Source organism: Macaca mulatta, chromosome 11, assembly GCF_049350105.2.
Source record: "Macaca mulatta isolate MMU2019108-1 chromosome 11, T2T-MMU8v2.0, whole genome shotgun sequence".
NCBI classification, from domain to species: Eukaryota; Metazoa; Chordata; class Mammalia; order Primates; family Cercopithecidae; genus Macaca; species Macaca mulatta.
This window is the reverse complement of record NC_133416.1, coordinates 118,358,500-118,372,422: the sequence shown is the minus strand read 5'-3', so window position 1 is coordinate 118,372,422 and position 13,923 is coordinate 118,358,500. Positions and strand designations below refer to the sequence as shown.

Below are 13,923 nucleotides of genomic sequence, written 5' to 3'. Positions count from 1 at the left end.
AATGGGTGCCAGCCACCCAAGGAAAAAGTCTCACAGTGACTTCAGGGAGGTCACTTGATACCTCTTTGCCTTGACCAGGAATTCTCCTCGAGCTAAATAAGCTTGTTAGTCACAAATATCTTCCAGGGGGTACTGGGTCTCCCCAAATGCCCTAGGCCAATGAGTACTGCCACCAAACAGAACACGCCAGGCACTGTGCTAGCCCTGATGTGTATGACCTCATTCTATCTCACAGTCACCTGGACAGGGACGCACTGTCATCAGCTCTACCTGCAGGACGGAGAAGTGAAGCCCAGAGAGGTTTAGTCACTTGCCCAAGGTCACACAGAGCTAAGAATGTGATGAGGCTGCGATTCAAACCAAGGTCTGTTGACTTTAGGGTTTGAGCGTTTAACCCCCGTGCTATCCTGGCCCGAAACAGTCTGGCTCCCAGCCAGGTAACCAATGACCTCGCCCTGCCTCTGAGACCCTGGCGTTGCTTCTATCTATTGCCGGACCCCTCAGACCCCGAGATTTCCTTGCACAGAACTCTCTGGTGATGTTAAACCGGTTCCTTCAACTGAGGGGACTGGAGCCTGGGCACAACTCTATGCCCATGAAGATGAAGCAGGAGCCACCCTTGGAGCCAGGCTTGGAGGCCCAAATGCCAGGCCTGCCTGAGGGATAGCCTGACCCTGTCATTCTTGGCTATCCCAGAGCCCGGCTGAGTCCCCACTGGATGTTCACATATCATTCATTCATTCATCCAGCCATTCAACAAATATTCATTGAGTTCTCAACTGGGGTGAAGCACCTAAACTTCAGAAACTGACCTGAATTTGACTTCCAGCCTCACCCGTTCTAGCTGTGTGACCTTGGACAAGCTGCTCAAGGCCTCTGAGCCTCAGTTTCTGCATCTCCCAAACAGGTAGAATTATGACCTCCTCCCGAGGTACCAGGGCAGACTGAAGGAGGAAGGTGCATGTCAAATGCTTGGTACAGGATCCGGGGCAGTTGGTGGTGAACAAATGGCTGGTGCTATTCCAATTACTGAACGAGACTGACCCTTTTCCCGTCACCAGGAGCTACGAGTCCCTGCATTGGCTCCCCTGGAATGTCCTTTTGGGGGCACTTGAATGTATCCTGGGCTGGCTCAGGGACCACTGTCCCCTGCCCACCTGAACGAAGATGACCACTTGCCTTGGTGATCAATGTGTTACTGAGCTCAGCCAATTTCTGCAGGACCCGCTCGTCTGACCCCAAAGTCAAAGCTGCCTCCTCCTCCTTCTCCATCCCCAACTACGACTGTTCTAAAATTAGCCGGCAGTTGCCAATTCCAAGCGGAGCCAGCTTCTGGGAACTGGGAGGCCTTGGCATTGTCACCTGAGCCGCCTTCTCCATCCAACTGCGTAATGAATTGTCAGTCTCAGCCACCCCACGGATGGTCTCGAGTTTACAGCTGTTCCACTGTCAAGGACACGGGGGCTAATGGCTCTGAGAAGACAGATCAACTGGAGAATGTCAGGATGATGAATGAATTTGCCCAATGCCAGGATGCTGGCCGCCGGGCTGTATGTAAAAGAGAATGCCTAATTTGTTCTTACCTGCAATTACCTGGAGCCCAAATCTTCAGGTATGATTTAGCGTGGAAAGGGTCCTCTGTTTAGAGGAATTAATTATTTCAAGTGGCACCAACCTTTGAGCTCTGATCACTATGGATACCCTCCCTGGGGCCCTAGGATGGGGGCATGTCTCTAGTTAGGTCCTGCTCTATGTGGAACAGAAGGGAACACAGACTAAACCCATCACAGGCATTCGGGAGGGCTTCAGAGATTGATTTTTATCCCCCGACCCTGCCCTGAAACATTTTTGCATCAAGTCTTCCCTTTGCACATTTTTAAACAAATGTCCCCCCAATTCCCTGTGCACCTCCCCTCCTGCCAGATTAGGTGCACCCATCGGAGATAATCTGATGAGTCAGTGGGTCCTTGCACCCCCCCACTGAATTACAAGGATTTCTCTTGCCAACCAAATATTTCATCCAGCTGTAGATATCATGAGGAAACGGCAAACAAAGAGAGAGATTTAATAACTGGAAATAAGAGTGAGGATGCAGATAGTTTAATTTTTTTTTGTATTGCATCTAATTGCAATCAACAGTAGACATCTGACACAGTGACAGCCTCAGCAAAATTGCTGCTGAGAGAACAGAATCTTTGTCTAAAAATAATCAGACATTCTGTGCACCACTGTTTGTTATAACGGTAATCGATGCTGGAGGCTTTGAATTCCATCAATTTATAGATCTGCGCAGGCCTGCCTGGCGATGGGGCTGGTGCACAGAGGCCCTCGCCGGCTCGGGCAGTGCTGGGGCCCGGTGTGTGATTAAGATAAGCCCCGATTCCTTTCATACATTCCTTATCAGGGTCTAATTCTCCAGCAGGTAGAGATGTTCACAACAGTTAAAGATTAGTGCAGCTTCTCAGACGCCAAATTTGAGGGTATTGATCAATAAATCAAATCAGGCCAATCAATCGCCCAATCAGGAGAGTCTAGCCAGTGCATTATTACCGGCGCCTCCAAGCCAAAGCTTTTCATGGGTTTCATCAAAACAGCCTCACCTTGGCTTCCCGCCAGCTGCTGGCTTGCCTAATAGACTCCACAGCCGAGAGGGGCCTCCTGCCCAGCGGAAGAGCAATAAATTTCTCATCAAACAGCCGATGGAGAAACAAGATGAACATCTGTTTTGCTGCAATGAAACTCCTGTGTTCTTCAGAATGCACAAACCGCCTCTGACAGACCACCCCAAAGGCGGCTTCCCTGGCACGCGGCGGCCCCACGGAATATTCCGCCCGGTTATTTCAATCAGGTAATTTAAGGAGACTTTTGCATTCTTCTCTCTGCAGCTGCCGGAGCTCTGCAAAGACTATTCCGGCGCAGTCGATAATAAATGCCATCCTGGGACCCTGTAGTATGAAGGCAATTTTATGATACCCATTATGTGGCAATGTAACTTCATTAAAAGCTGTTTATTCCCTCTAAGCATTTTAAGCACTTTCCCTCACCCATAAAGGAGGAGCCCGGGAAGTTATTTTTACAGAAAGGGTTCTAGGCCGTATTTCTTCCCTCAATAACTCAGGGGAGCCTCGCCCACTTGCCTTCTCATTTTGAGGAGGGGAAGCAGCCCTGGGTCTGGGGAGGCTGGGGGAGGACTAGGTTTTCCCTGGGACCCAGGCATGGGGCCACCTCGGCTGCAGGAGTTGAGAGGTCCAGGAGAGGAGAGGATGGAGGCCTCAGTTCCACCAGACCCTCAGAGGCCCTCTGTTCCTATCAGACTGGGCGGAAGAAAGTTCCAGAATATGAGAGCCAAAGCCAGCGTTTTCCAAACTGGGTGTCCCCTAAACCTTTCCTTTTACTTTTCTACGCTGACACAAATCCAAAGAAATTATTTCTCAGCCTGTCGTAAAGGCCCAAATTCTCCTTTGCAGGGACAGCTGGAGGCTGAAGGATCATTTCTTAGCCCAAGACTTGAATGCCACATGTCCAGGGTTCTTCGGCGGAGGTCTGCAGGCCCAGGCAGAGAGGAGCAATTCTTAAGGGTCTGTGGAATTGGTTTCCCTCCCTGTAGAGGGGTCTGCTGATGTCCTGCACGGGAGACGTGGATGGTGGCATTCTGCTTCTTGGAAAGCAGGAGAGGGAGAAAGTAGGGAGGGAATGAATGAGACTGCAGAGAGGAACATCTGCAGGCATCAGTCAGGGGTGCGGAGGGTTCCCGAAGACTTCTTTAATTCGGAGAGCTTGGTGTCCGAGGGGAGGAAGGACAGAGGGTCAGAAGCCTACAGCCCAGCAGGGTGATGTGGGGGGAGGGTTGGGTCAGGGGGCCCCATGGGGGCTGGAATTCTGCCAGGGATGCATTGGAGCACAAGACAGGATCTGGACTAGTGCCATGGCAGGATCCAGGGTCAGGGTAAAAATCACAGTCCCAGGGGCTGGGCACGGTGGCTCACGCCCGTAATCCCAGCACTTTGGTGGGCCAGGCAGGCAGGTCACCTGAGGTCAGTAGTTCAAGATCAGCCTGGCCGACAGGGCGAATCCCTGTCTCTACCAAAAATACAAAATGAGCTGGACATGGTGGCATGTGCCTGTAGTCCCAGCTACTCGGGAGGCTGAGGCAGGAGAATCACTTGAACCCAGGAGGTCGAGGTTGCAGTGAGCTGAGATCGCACCACTGCACTCCAGCCTGGGGGACAGAGCAAGACTCAAAACAAAAACAAAACAAAACAAAACCACAGCCCCTGCTGACCAAGCATATCATAGACGAAACTAAAGGAAAGGGTAGGCAAAACAACAACAACCACAATAACAACAACCACGGGGATGGCTCAGATCAGCAGGAATGAACTCTGTGCCACGCACCATTCTAACCCATTCAATCCTCTCAACACCACCATGAAGTAGGATCATTATTAAACCCATTCTGCAGATTTGGAAACTGAGGCCCAAAGAAGTGAAGTTAAACATCCCCAGGTCACAGAGCTAGTAAACAGAATTCATCATGAACATTTCTTGGGCGCTTGGAGTTCCCATCCTGTGCACCTTATATGTGGTCTCCTGATTTATCTTTCTAATACTCCTCCACAGCGGTGTTGGTATTATGCCCATCTTACAGGTGAAGAAACTAAGGCTCAGAGAGGGGAAGTGATTTAAGCAGGTCAGTCAGGGGCAGAGCTGGGGCTGAAATGCATTCCAAAGTCCTTGACCCCTTCGGGCACTGTTTCCTGGCCTTCCAGGGATCCTGCTGGGCTCCTTGTGAGGGGCTCCTCAATGACGAGGGGAGTCCACGGTCCCCTCTAGGGCTCCCACTATTGCCCTGTCCAGTCCAATCTCTGTGCAGTAGCCCAGGGAATGTCTGAAAGGTAAACTAATCCTTCCAAACCCTCCTCGGCTGCTGCTGGCTCTGAGCAAAAGGCCCTGCATGGTCCTGCACAGTCTGCTCCCAGGTCTCTCTCAGCCCCGCTTTCCCCTGCGCTGACTGCTGACCCCCTTGTGGTCATTCCCCGTTGCAGAGTCCAGACGCACTCCTGGACCTGGCACATGCACACGGTCCTCCTGCTCAGCCCTGGGATGCCAAGACCACAGGACATCCCTAAGCCCCCACGGCCCCTGAGCTTCCATCTGAGCCTTCATCATAGGCATAAATCACTGGGCTTCATTCCAAATGGCCATCCCATAAATGTCCATCTCCCTCATTAAACGCTGACTTGGTCTTGTTTGCCTGTGTACCCAGCCCCTGGCATGATGCCAGGCACATAGTAGGTATTTAAGAAATATTCACTGACTGATCTAAGTGGGGACCCCTGCCCTCCCTCCCAGTGTCCCACCTGTGGCCCTTCCCTTTCCATCCCAGCTGGTCCCTTGCAAATCCAGTCCTAGTTCTCAGCCACATTCTATGTTTTAAATGGGGAAGGGAGAGTGGCTAGACTGGGTCATAAATCCACCCTTGAGCCAAGGAAGTTGTGGAACAAGAATGAACTCAGTCAGAGGGCTGGGCTTGTCAACCTGACAGCAAATTATATTCCTGCCAGACCACGGGGCTGTCTGCCCAAAATACAGATATGTACCGGGGTCTCTCATACAGAGAGGCCACAGTATATTAGATTTATCATACACTCCAGCCAAGATGTGCTGCCGAGATTTCGGGGCAAGATTTATTACACTGGCTGGTTTTTAAAATGAAAGTGAAAAGAGGATATTCTGGCAAAACTGCGGGCTGTTAATGGGGTGAGAATCACATAAAATAGATCATCTTGGAATCTCTTCTTCTAGACACAGACAGACCTTTGCAGAAAACCCCAGGGTTTCTGGAAAAAAGATGCTCGACCCAATGTTTTTACACAGAACCACTGGGTGACCTTGGATGAATTACTCTCATTCTTTGGATGTGTATTTCTTATCAGCAAACAACAATAAGAACAAAAAATGACAGCTATAACTTATTGATTGCTTACTACACGCTGGGCATTTTGTATGGGGTGATTCTCTGAATGGTGGCAACAATGCTTTGAGACAGTTATATTTTTATTCCCATTATAGAGATGAGGAAACTGAGGTCCACAGAGGTATCATCACTAGGACAATTAACAGCAAAACCCGAATGCTAACCCAGGTCTGGGGCCAGCCCGGTCAAAAACCTTCAATGACCTCTGACCTTCCATTCCATGAAAAGTTAGCTCTGCCTGTTCAGATGAAAGCTACCAGAAAAATCATCCTCGACTGTGCGCTGTGGCTCACATCTATAATCCCAGCACTTTGGGAAGTCGAGGCAGGCAGATCATTCAAGGTCAGGGGTTCGAGACCAGCCTGGCCAACACAGTGAAATTCCATCTTTACTAAAAATACAAAAATTAGCCAGGTGTGGTAGCGTGCACCTGTAGTCCCAGCTATTTGGGAGGCTGAGGCAGGAGAATTGCTTGAGCCTGGAAGGTAAAGGTTGCAGTGAGCTGAGATTGCACCAGTGCACTCCAGCCTGGGTGAAAGAGTGAGACTCTGCTCAAAATAAAAATGATAATAATAATAATAATAATAATAATAATAATAATTCTTGTCCTCAAAATGGAAACTGCAACTAGGAAGCCCCAGCCACCCCTTGGTCCTGGTGGTGTCTGTCCTTTGCAGAGATGGCTGCAGGGGGAAAAAGGGGTGGCAATTTCATTTGATTTCTCATGGTGTTTGCTTTTAGATTCTCAGGCTCTCAAGCAGGTTTAGCTTGTGCTGAGTAAATGCGGGCCCTGCTCCCAAGTAGGCATGGAAAACATTTTAGACACATAAGCCACAGGGGTGCTGGCATGCCGGAGAGGACAGAGATGAGAAGACATCCTGAAGAAGCCCAGCACGGGGAAGACCCAAAACTCTAGAACAGTGGTTCTCAAGCTGGGGCGATTTTGTCCTCAGGGGGACATGTGGCTATGTGTAAAGATATATTTGATAGTCACAACTAGGGGGGTGCTACTGGCATCTAGTGGGTGGAGGCCGGAGATGTTGCTAAACATCTTACAAGGCACAGGACGGCCCTGCGATGAGACATTTTCCAGTCCAAACTGCCCTTCATGTGTGAGGTTGAGAAAACTGGATCTCAAAGGACCTGCAGGCATTTCCTCCAGCAAACAAACTGGAGGAATTGGGGAATGAATGGGAGAGGAGCTCAGATCAGTGTGGGCCAAGAGTCACATGTGAACAAGTTTCAGGCCAACAAAGTAAAGCAGTCCTGATGGTCAGGAGCCCTCTCCCCAAAGGTGGCCCAGCATACACTGGTGAGCTGATACATCCTGTGGACGGAAAATCGAGCCTAGAGTGGGGGCTGGACACAACCACCTTTTTTTTTCTCATCCAAACCTGACATTGAATAAAGTCCCCAGGACAAGAGCAATGATGTTTGGGGTTCCTTCCAGAATCGCCCATGGATTAGTCCATTTAATCCTGCCCACAGCCCCATGACACGGGCACTGTGGTTATCCTTATGTAATAGAACAGGAAACTGAGGCTTTGAGAGGTAAAAGTCACTTGTCTAAGGTTACAAAGCCGGCAGGTAGGGAAGTCAGGACTCGAGCCCGAGTCTCCCTGATCCCAACACTCATTAGGAAGATATTCCTCACACTGGGCATGGTGGCTCACACCTGTAATCTCAGTGCTTTTGGGAGGCCAAGGCATGAGGATTGCTTGAGGTCAGGAGTTCAAGACCAGCCTGGGCAATATAGTGAGACCCTGTTTCTACAAAATTAAAAAAAAAATTAGGTGTGCTGCACATCTGTGGTCCCAGGTACTCAGGAGGCTGAGGCAGGAGGATCGCTTGAGCCCAGGAGTTTGAGGAGGCAGTGAGCTATGATCGCATCACTGTATTGCAGCCTGGGCAACAGAGCGAAACAACTCTGTCTCTTAAAAAAAAAGAGAGAGACTCCTCAAACCCCATCAGTTCTTCCCCCAACCCAGGGAAAAGCACCCACTGCCACCCCGCCCCTGCCACCTACTGCTTTGATTTAGAAACCGAGGCAGGAGATCTGGACCCAACATTCAAGACCTAAGTTCAACAGTTCAGCCGTCTCTCATGTTAAAGACACAAAAACATGCTCAATAAGCTGCCCAGATCCCCGCTTACTTTTTTTTTTAAACAAAAACACTGCAACCGGCGGTGAAAAAGACATTGTCTTGAACACACACTTTAATTGATGTCTCCGACCATTCAGTAACATGGATAAAAGAAAACTTGCTTTATTAATAGGCCCTCATGCTAATTAGCACAATTTATTGCCAGGGAGGCAGTCCCTACCTTCTGCAAATGTTATGAGTGTAGACAAAAAAACTTTTGTTGAGAACCCAACACGATATCGCCGCGTGACCAAGCCTGCCACAAAGAGATGGGAAAAGCATACAGCTTAGAGAGGCCACTCAGAGGCATGGGGTGCTGCTCTATAAATTTATTATGTCACTTGACCATTTCCCAGTAATCAGAAAGCCCCAAATTTAAATGTCGGCTGGTTTCTGCCCATAAATACGTGTTTCTCACCACTTTGAGGAAGGTTCCCTAATGACTGTGAAGCTTTGTGGAAAAGTGTGAAAAAAAAAAAAAAGAAGGTGTGGGTGAGGAGGGGGTTGGTAAAAAAAAATCTTAAATGTTTAATATTCAATAAATGTGTCAATTTTACATACAGAGGCAAATGGGTCTTTATTGAGGAATTGGTAAATTTCCTCAGAGAAAAGTAAGTGCATTTTAGCCTTCAAGGAGTCCCAGATGAATAGAAATGGAATGTGATTTGTGATAAAACTCAGCTGCTCTATAAAAGACGTTAAATAAATGTTGCTGTTTCACCAGGGATGTACAAAATTGATTGCATTATAGACTGATTCTAAGATGCTGCATCCCTGTACGGCCCCCTCATCAGCTTCTGTGTGTGGGGGGAGCTGCTTCCAGAGACAATTTAGACTGCTTGGCGACTCCTCTTCCTAATGCTGTAGCAGAATTTTCTGGAATTGTAAGATTTCCCCTTTATATTTTGATTTCAGTTGAACCATAGAAAACTGCTGCTATTTGACTATTTTTGACCTCTTCAAAACTGCAATTTCTTCTCTATTTGCTTAATATTTCCGGTGGCCTGACCATCATCTTGGGGAAGGCTGTTGATACCTCCAAAGAGAATTGTGGTTGCTGTCTAGAGTTCATGGTTGGTGATGTCCCTGTTCCCTTTGTCTGGTCACCAGAGGGCACCCCAGTCTGCAGAGGGAATCTTACTTTTCCTTCAGCCCACCTTGGGGAGCTTGGGAGTATCCCGTGCCCTTTCCGAACCTCAGTTTTCCCCCTCTGCAAAATGGGCACAACTCCACCTTTCCCCCAGGGTATCTGGAAAACTGGATGTGGTAACCATTGCAGGTAAGCTGTCCCATGCTTTCAGCCAGCTAGTATAAGGTATTGTGTATCCAACCAGGGGCTGCGTGTGACTCACATGTGACACACACAGCCCTACCCTCAAGGAACTGCTAACGTCACTGTCAACACAGGACAACTTCTTCAAGTGAGAAATGAGGGTTCACAGACTGAAGGGTAGAACCAAACTGATCAGGAAAACTTCCCGGAAAGCAGGAGCGTGGTCTCATTCAGACACGTCCCTTGCCTCTCCATGCCCGCTGTCATCAGCCTGGTCCGGTCACTGCCAATTCCTGCCTGGATGCTTGCGGGTGCCTCCCTGGCTCCACGCAATTCTCTGCCACCTCACTTCCACCCTGGCAGCCGGACAGGGTATTTCAAGATGTAAACTGGATGTTGATACTTCCCTGCTTAAAATCTCCCTGGACTCCCCATCCCATTTCAGATAAAATCTGAACCCTCCAGCCCAGTCTGCAAGGCCTGTGTGGTCAGGGCCCTGCCTACTTCTCTACAGTATTTCCTCCCATAGTCCTTGTACTTTGCTCCCACCCTCTGGCCCTTCATTTGGTTCCCGGAAACTGCCAAGCCCATACCAGCCCCAGGACCTCTGTACGTGCAGTTTCCGCTACCTGAATGCCCTCTCCTCCCAATTATTTGCCCAGTTCAGTGGTTCCCAAAGTCTCCGGCCCAGCAGGATCAGTGTCACCTGGGATGTTGCTAGAAATGCAGATTCTCAGACAGGCTCCAGACCTACTGAATCAGAAACTCAGAGGGTAGAGCCTGGCGATTTTTTTCAAGGAAACTTCAGGTGATTCAAATGCACACTCAAGTCTGAAAACCAATGGCCTAACTCAGCCCTGCCCCTCAGCCAAGTTTCAGCTTAAACATTACTTCCAGGAGACCAACACTCCAACATGAGGTCAGGTTCCTACTGTCATGAGCCCCCACTGCTGCCTCCTCACCTCTCTGAAGCACCATGGCAACTGTGATGTCATCATGAGCGATTTCAAGTCTGTATCTCTTCATAGCTAGACTAAAAGCTCCAGGAGGGCAGGTACCCCTGTGCGCCCAGCACCTTATCGTGCCTAGCAGAGAGTAGGTGCCCTGGAACTATGTGTTGCATGAGCACATGAATGAATGCTCAAATGAACAAATGAATGAGTTCTGGAAGAATGACAGTGTTCATAAAGAAAGTGCCCCCTGGCATCCTATTTTCCATCCACCAGCCCACAGATCAACCCCATCTCCATTTGACTTTCTAAGTATCACCCTGGTCAAGTCAGGAGCCAATCACAGCAATGCATGGGAATGACCATCAAATTAGAACAGCAACAACAACAAAAGAACCAGCCAAGAGGAGATTCCCATGCAGTGGATGTGCAGCTCAGGGGCTAAGCCTGAACATCCCTCAAGAAGAACAACAAACCTCTCTCTCCCTTCTCAACAGCAACTGGCTGTGCAGAGAGCCTCCAGGCAAAAACCTGGAGACCAAAATGTGCAGGCAAGAAGTCTGCCCATCAGCTCGGAAGATTCCAGTCCTGCGGTCTGGAATCTTCTGGCTGAGAGGCTGAGGCTGCCTCTAACTAAGCCTTGAGTTTATTGCAAGCTTCTCGATGCTGCACGGCAGTTTGCTCAGCTCTTGGAGCTAAAGCTGGAAGGGAAATCATTTCTTTTCCTATAACTCAGAGCAATTATATTCTCTTAGTGCGGACATCTGGCTCACTGCTGATCTCCTTACTTACGTTTTCCAAACGATATCAGTTCTGGGAAGATCAATTATTACTGAAAAGTCGAGAAACGTTCACCGGTTATTTGCATTGATTTGGTTGACAAGACACAGACTCCTTTTAAACTACAGATGTCCATGGAAGGGATTGAGAGGAGAAAAACGCAAAAACCCCAGACAGCTTGAGATTCGGAGCCTCCACCCAGCTGCAGGAACTGCAGAGAGTGGAAAGCGCTGGCTGGGATGCGGACACTGAACCACCCTCCCGGAGTCCCCCAAACAGAGCCATTTCCATCAAGACAAACAGGTAGCCAGTGTCGGCCAGCGCCACAAGCAGCCATGACGATGTAATTGGTTCGCTACCGCATCATTTTTAATCAATAGGATCCGGAGTTTCCACAGCTTGGACAGCCCAAATCTCCCTGGCAGCCAAGAACCAGCGGGTTGTTAAAAGGCCCGATAGTTCTGCCTCGCTAATGGGTGGCTGGTTCCCTCAACCCTGCTGATTTTTTAAATAAACCTAAATTCCAATAATTGTTTAATGTTTATTTTTATTTAGTTCTGGTTCAGATGCTCTGCGTCTCTCTGACAGAAATTGATATCTGGCTCCTGGTGAGCTTTATTAAAAAACAGGCACACACACACGCACGTACACACACAAACACACACACAGAGGCACCTGCACACACACAGGCACATGCACACACACGCACTGGCATATGCACACGCACACACACATACACACACAAGTGCATGCACACATACACGCAGGCACAGGTACACACAGGCATATGCACACACACGCACACACACAGGCACATGCACACATACACGCAGGCACAGGTACACACAGGCATATGCACACACACGCACACACAGGCACATGCACACACACAGGTGCATGCACAGGCATGCACACGCATGCACATGTACACAGGAACATGCACACACAGAGACGTGCATACACTGCCTGCCCATTGGGAAGTGAGTTATTTATTTGGCACAGGTGAGGCCCAGGACCCACATATCTGGATGGGAGAAGACAGAAGGGCCAATTTCCCAAGCTCTGCCTTCTCCCCGGCTCCTTCCCCGGGACGTGAAAAGGGACCCTGCCGTTCTTTCATGAGGGAGCCCTGTTCTCAGCTCAGGCACTGGACAAAGGCGACACTGGGCCTCTAATTATGGCCTGCAAACCCCTTCAGCATCACTGTGGCCACAGGCTGGGACGACTCCTCAGAGAGGGCACTCTGGGCTTTTCCCTCCCATAGCCCCAGATATGTCTGGTGGCTGTGCTCTGAGACCCGCTGAGCCACTAGCCACCTGTGTGCACAGGGACACGGGACCGGGGTTTCCCCACAAGCCACGGAAACCAGGAAGCAAGATGTCTCCCAGCTGCTTGCATTGGGTCAGAGAGACTCACTCCCACTGGTACAGAAGAAACCCCTCTCGTCTGTCCTTCTGACTGGTCTCAGAAAAGCCGCAGTGAGCCTGGGTATTAAGGGGACGCTTTTGGTGCTCTCAGTGGCCGCACAGTGCACTAAGGGGCTCATGCGTTCTCTGGGAAAATCACTGCAAACTGATGACCTGCAGATCAGGCTTGCCAAGGCCAAGGCGTGTGTGAAGGTCAAACTCGAGGCTTTCCTTCCATACTCTGCACCCCATCCATCAGACTGGGGTGTGCCCAACTTCTCCATCTCCGTCACCCCCAAGTGGAATCAGTCACCGACACCTGCTAGGATGACTGCAGGCATCATCAGCGCCTGTTCTCTCCTTGGATGCCAACGCCACTCTGGGTCACAGCCCAAGAGGCATCACCACAGTGACCAGGACACCTCGCTGGACGCTGCCTGGAGCTTCCCCACTCCCCTCCCATTCCCACACACCTTAACCAGAGTTGCCGATGCCAGACATGGGCGCAGTCCATCCCTCCTTGATCTCTCTCGCTTCCCAGGAGACGCTCCCGTGGCTTCCACATGCTTATTCCCTCCACCTCGGCCTTCTCAGCATGCTGGGCCTGAGGTCAGGGACCCAGTCACGGAGAGGAACAACCTGCTATTTTCATCTTTCCAACACACCACACATAAGAGGAAGTGATGTCAAAGTTCCTCTTTCTATTGGAGAATGGGGAAGACTGGAATCAGTGAGAAGTTTCAGCAGCAAGTGGAGAGGAATGTTGAAAAGAACCCAGGCTTTGTCATCAGAAGAGCTGGGTTTCAGGAGGCAGGGGTTGCAGTGAGCTGAGATCGTGCCACTGCACTCCAGCCTGGGTGACAGAGCGAGACACCATCTCAAAAAAAAAAAAAAAAAAAAAAAAAAAAGAAGAGCTGGGTGTGCATCCAGCTTCAGTCACTTCCTAGCTGTGTATCCTGGGCACATCACCCTATCCTGTGATCCGGTGGGGGCAGTTATTATTCTTTTTTTTTTTTTTTTTTTTTTGAGATGGAGTTTTGCTCTTGTTGCTCAGGCTGGAGTGCAGTGGCGTGATCTCGGCTCACCACAACCTCCGCCTCCTGGGTTCAAGCGATTCTCCTGCCTCAGCCTCCCGAGTAGTTGAGATTACAGGCATGCACCACCACTCCTAGCTAATTTTGTATTTTTAGTAGAGATGGGGTTTCTCCGTGTTGGTCAGGCTGGTCTCGAACTCCTGACCTCAGGTGATCTGCCCACCTCGGCCTCCCAAAGTGCTGGGATTACAGGTGTGAGCCACCGTGCCAGTCCAGTTATTGTTCTTAATACTCTCATCCTGGGAGACTCAGGCCGAATGCTCTGGTGCAATTCCTTACCACTGCATGGGGGCTGTTAC

The 13,923-nt window shown here is 49.8% G+C and overlaps 1 protein-coding gene across 13 annotated transcripts in view; it reads right to left on the bottom strand.

Moving 5' to 3' along the window:
* Window positions 1-13,923, bottom strand: part of CUX2 (cut like homeobox 2) — a 322,157-nt gene that overhangs the window by 169,980 nt on the left and 138,254 nt on the right. Inside the window, exon 1 of one of the 13 annotated variants that reach the window (XM_077954999.1) lies at window positions 13,004-13,202. The exons of the other annotated variants lie outside the window; for them this stretch is intronic. The gene's annotated coding sequence lies outside the window, so the exon portion shown is untranslated. Of the gene's footprint in view, window positions 1-13,003; window positions 13,203-13,923 lie in introns of those variants that run through there. 13 annotated transcript variants of the gene reach the window in all.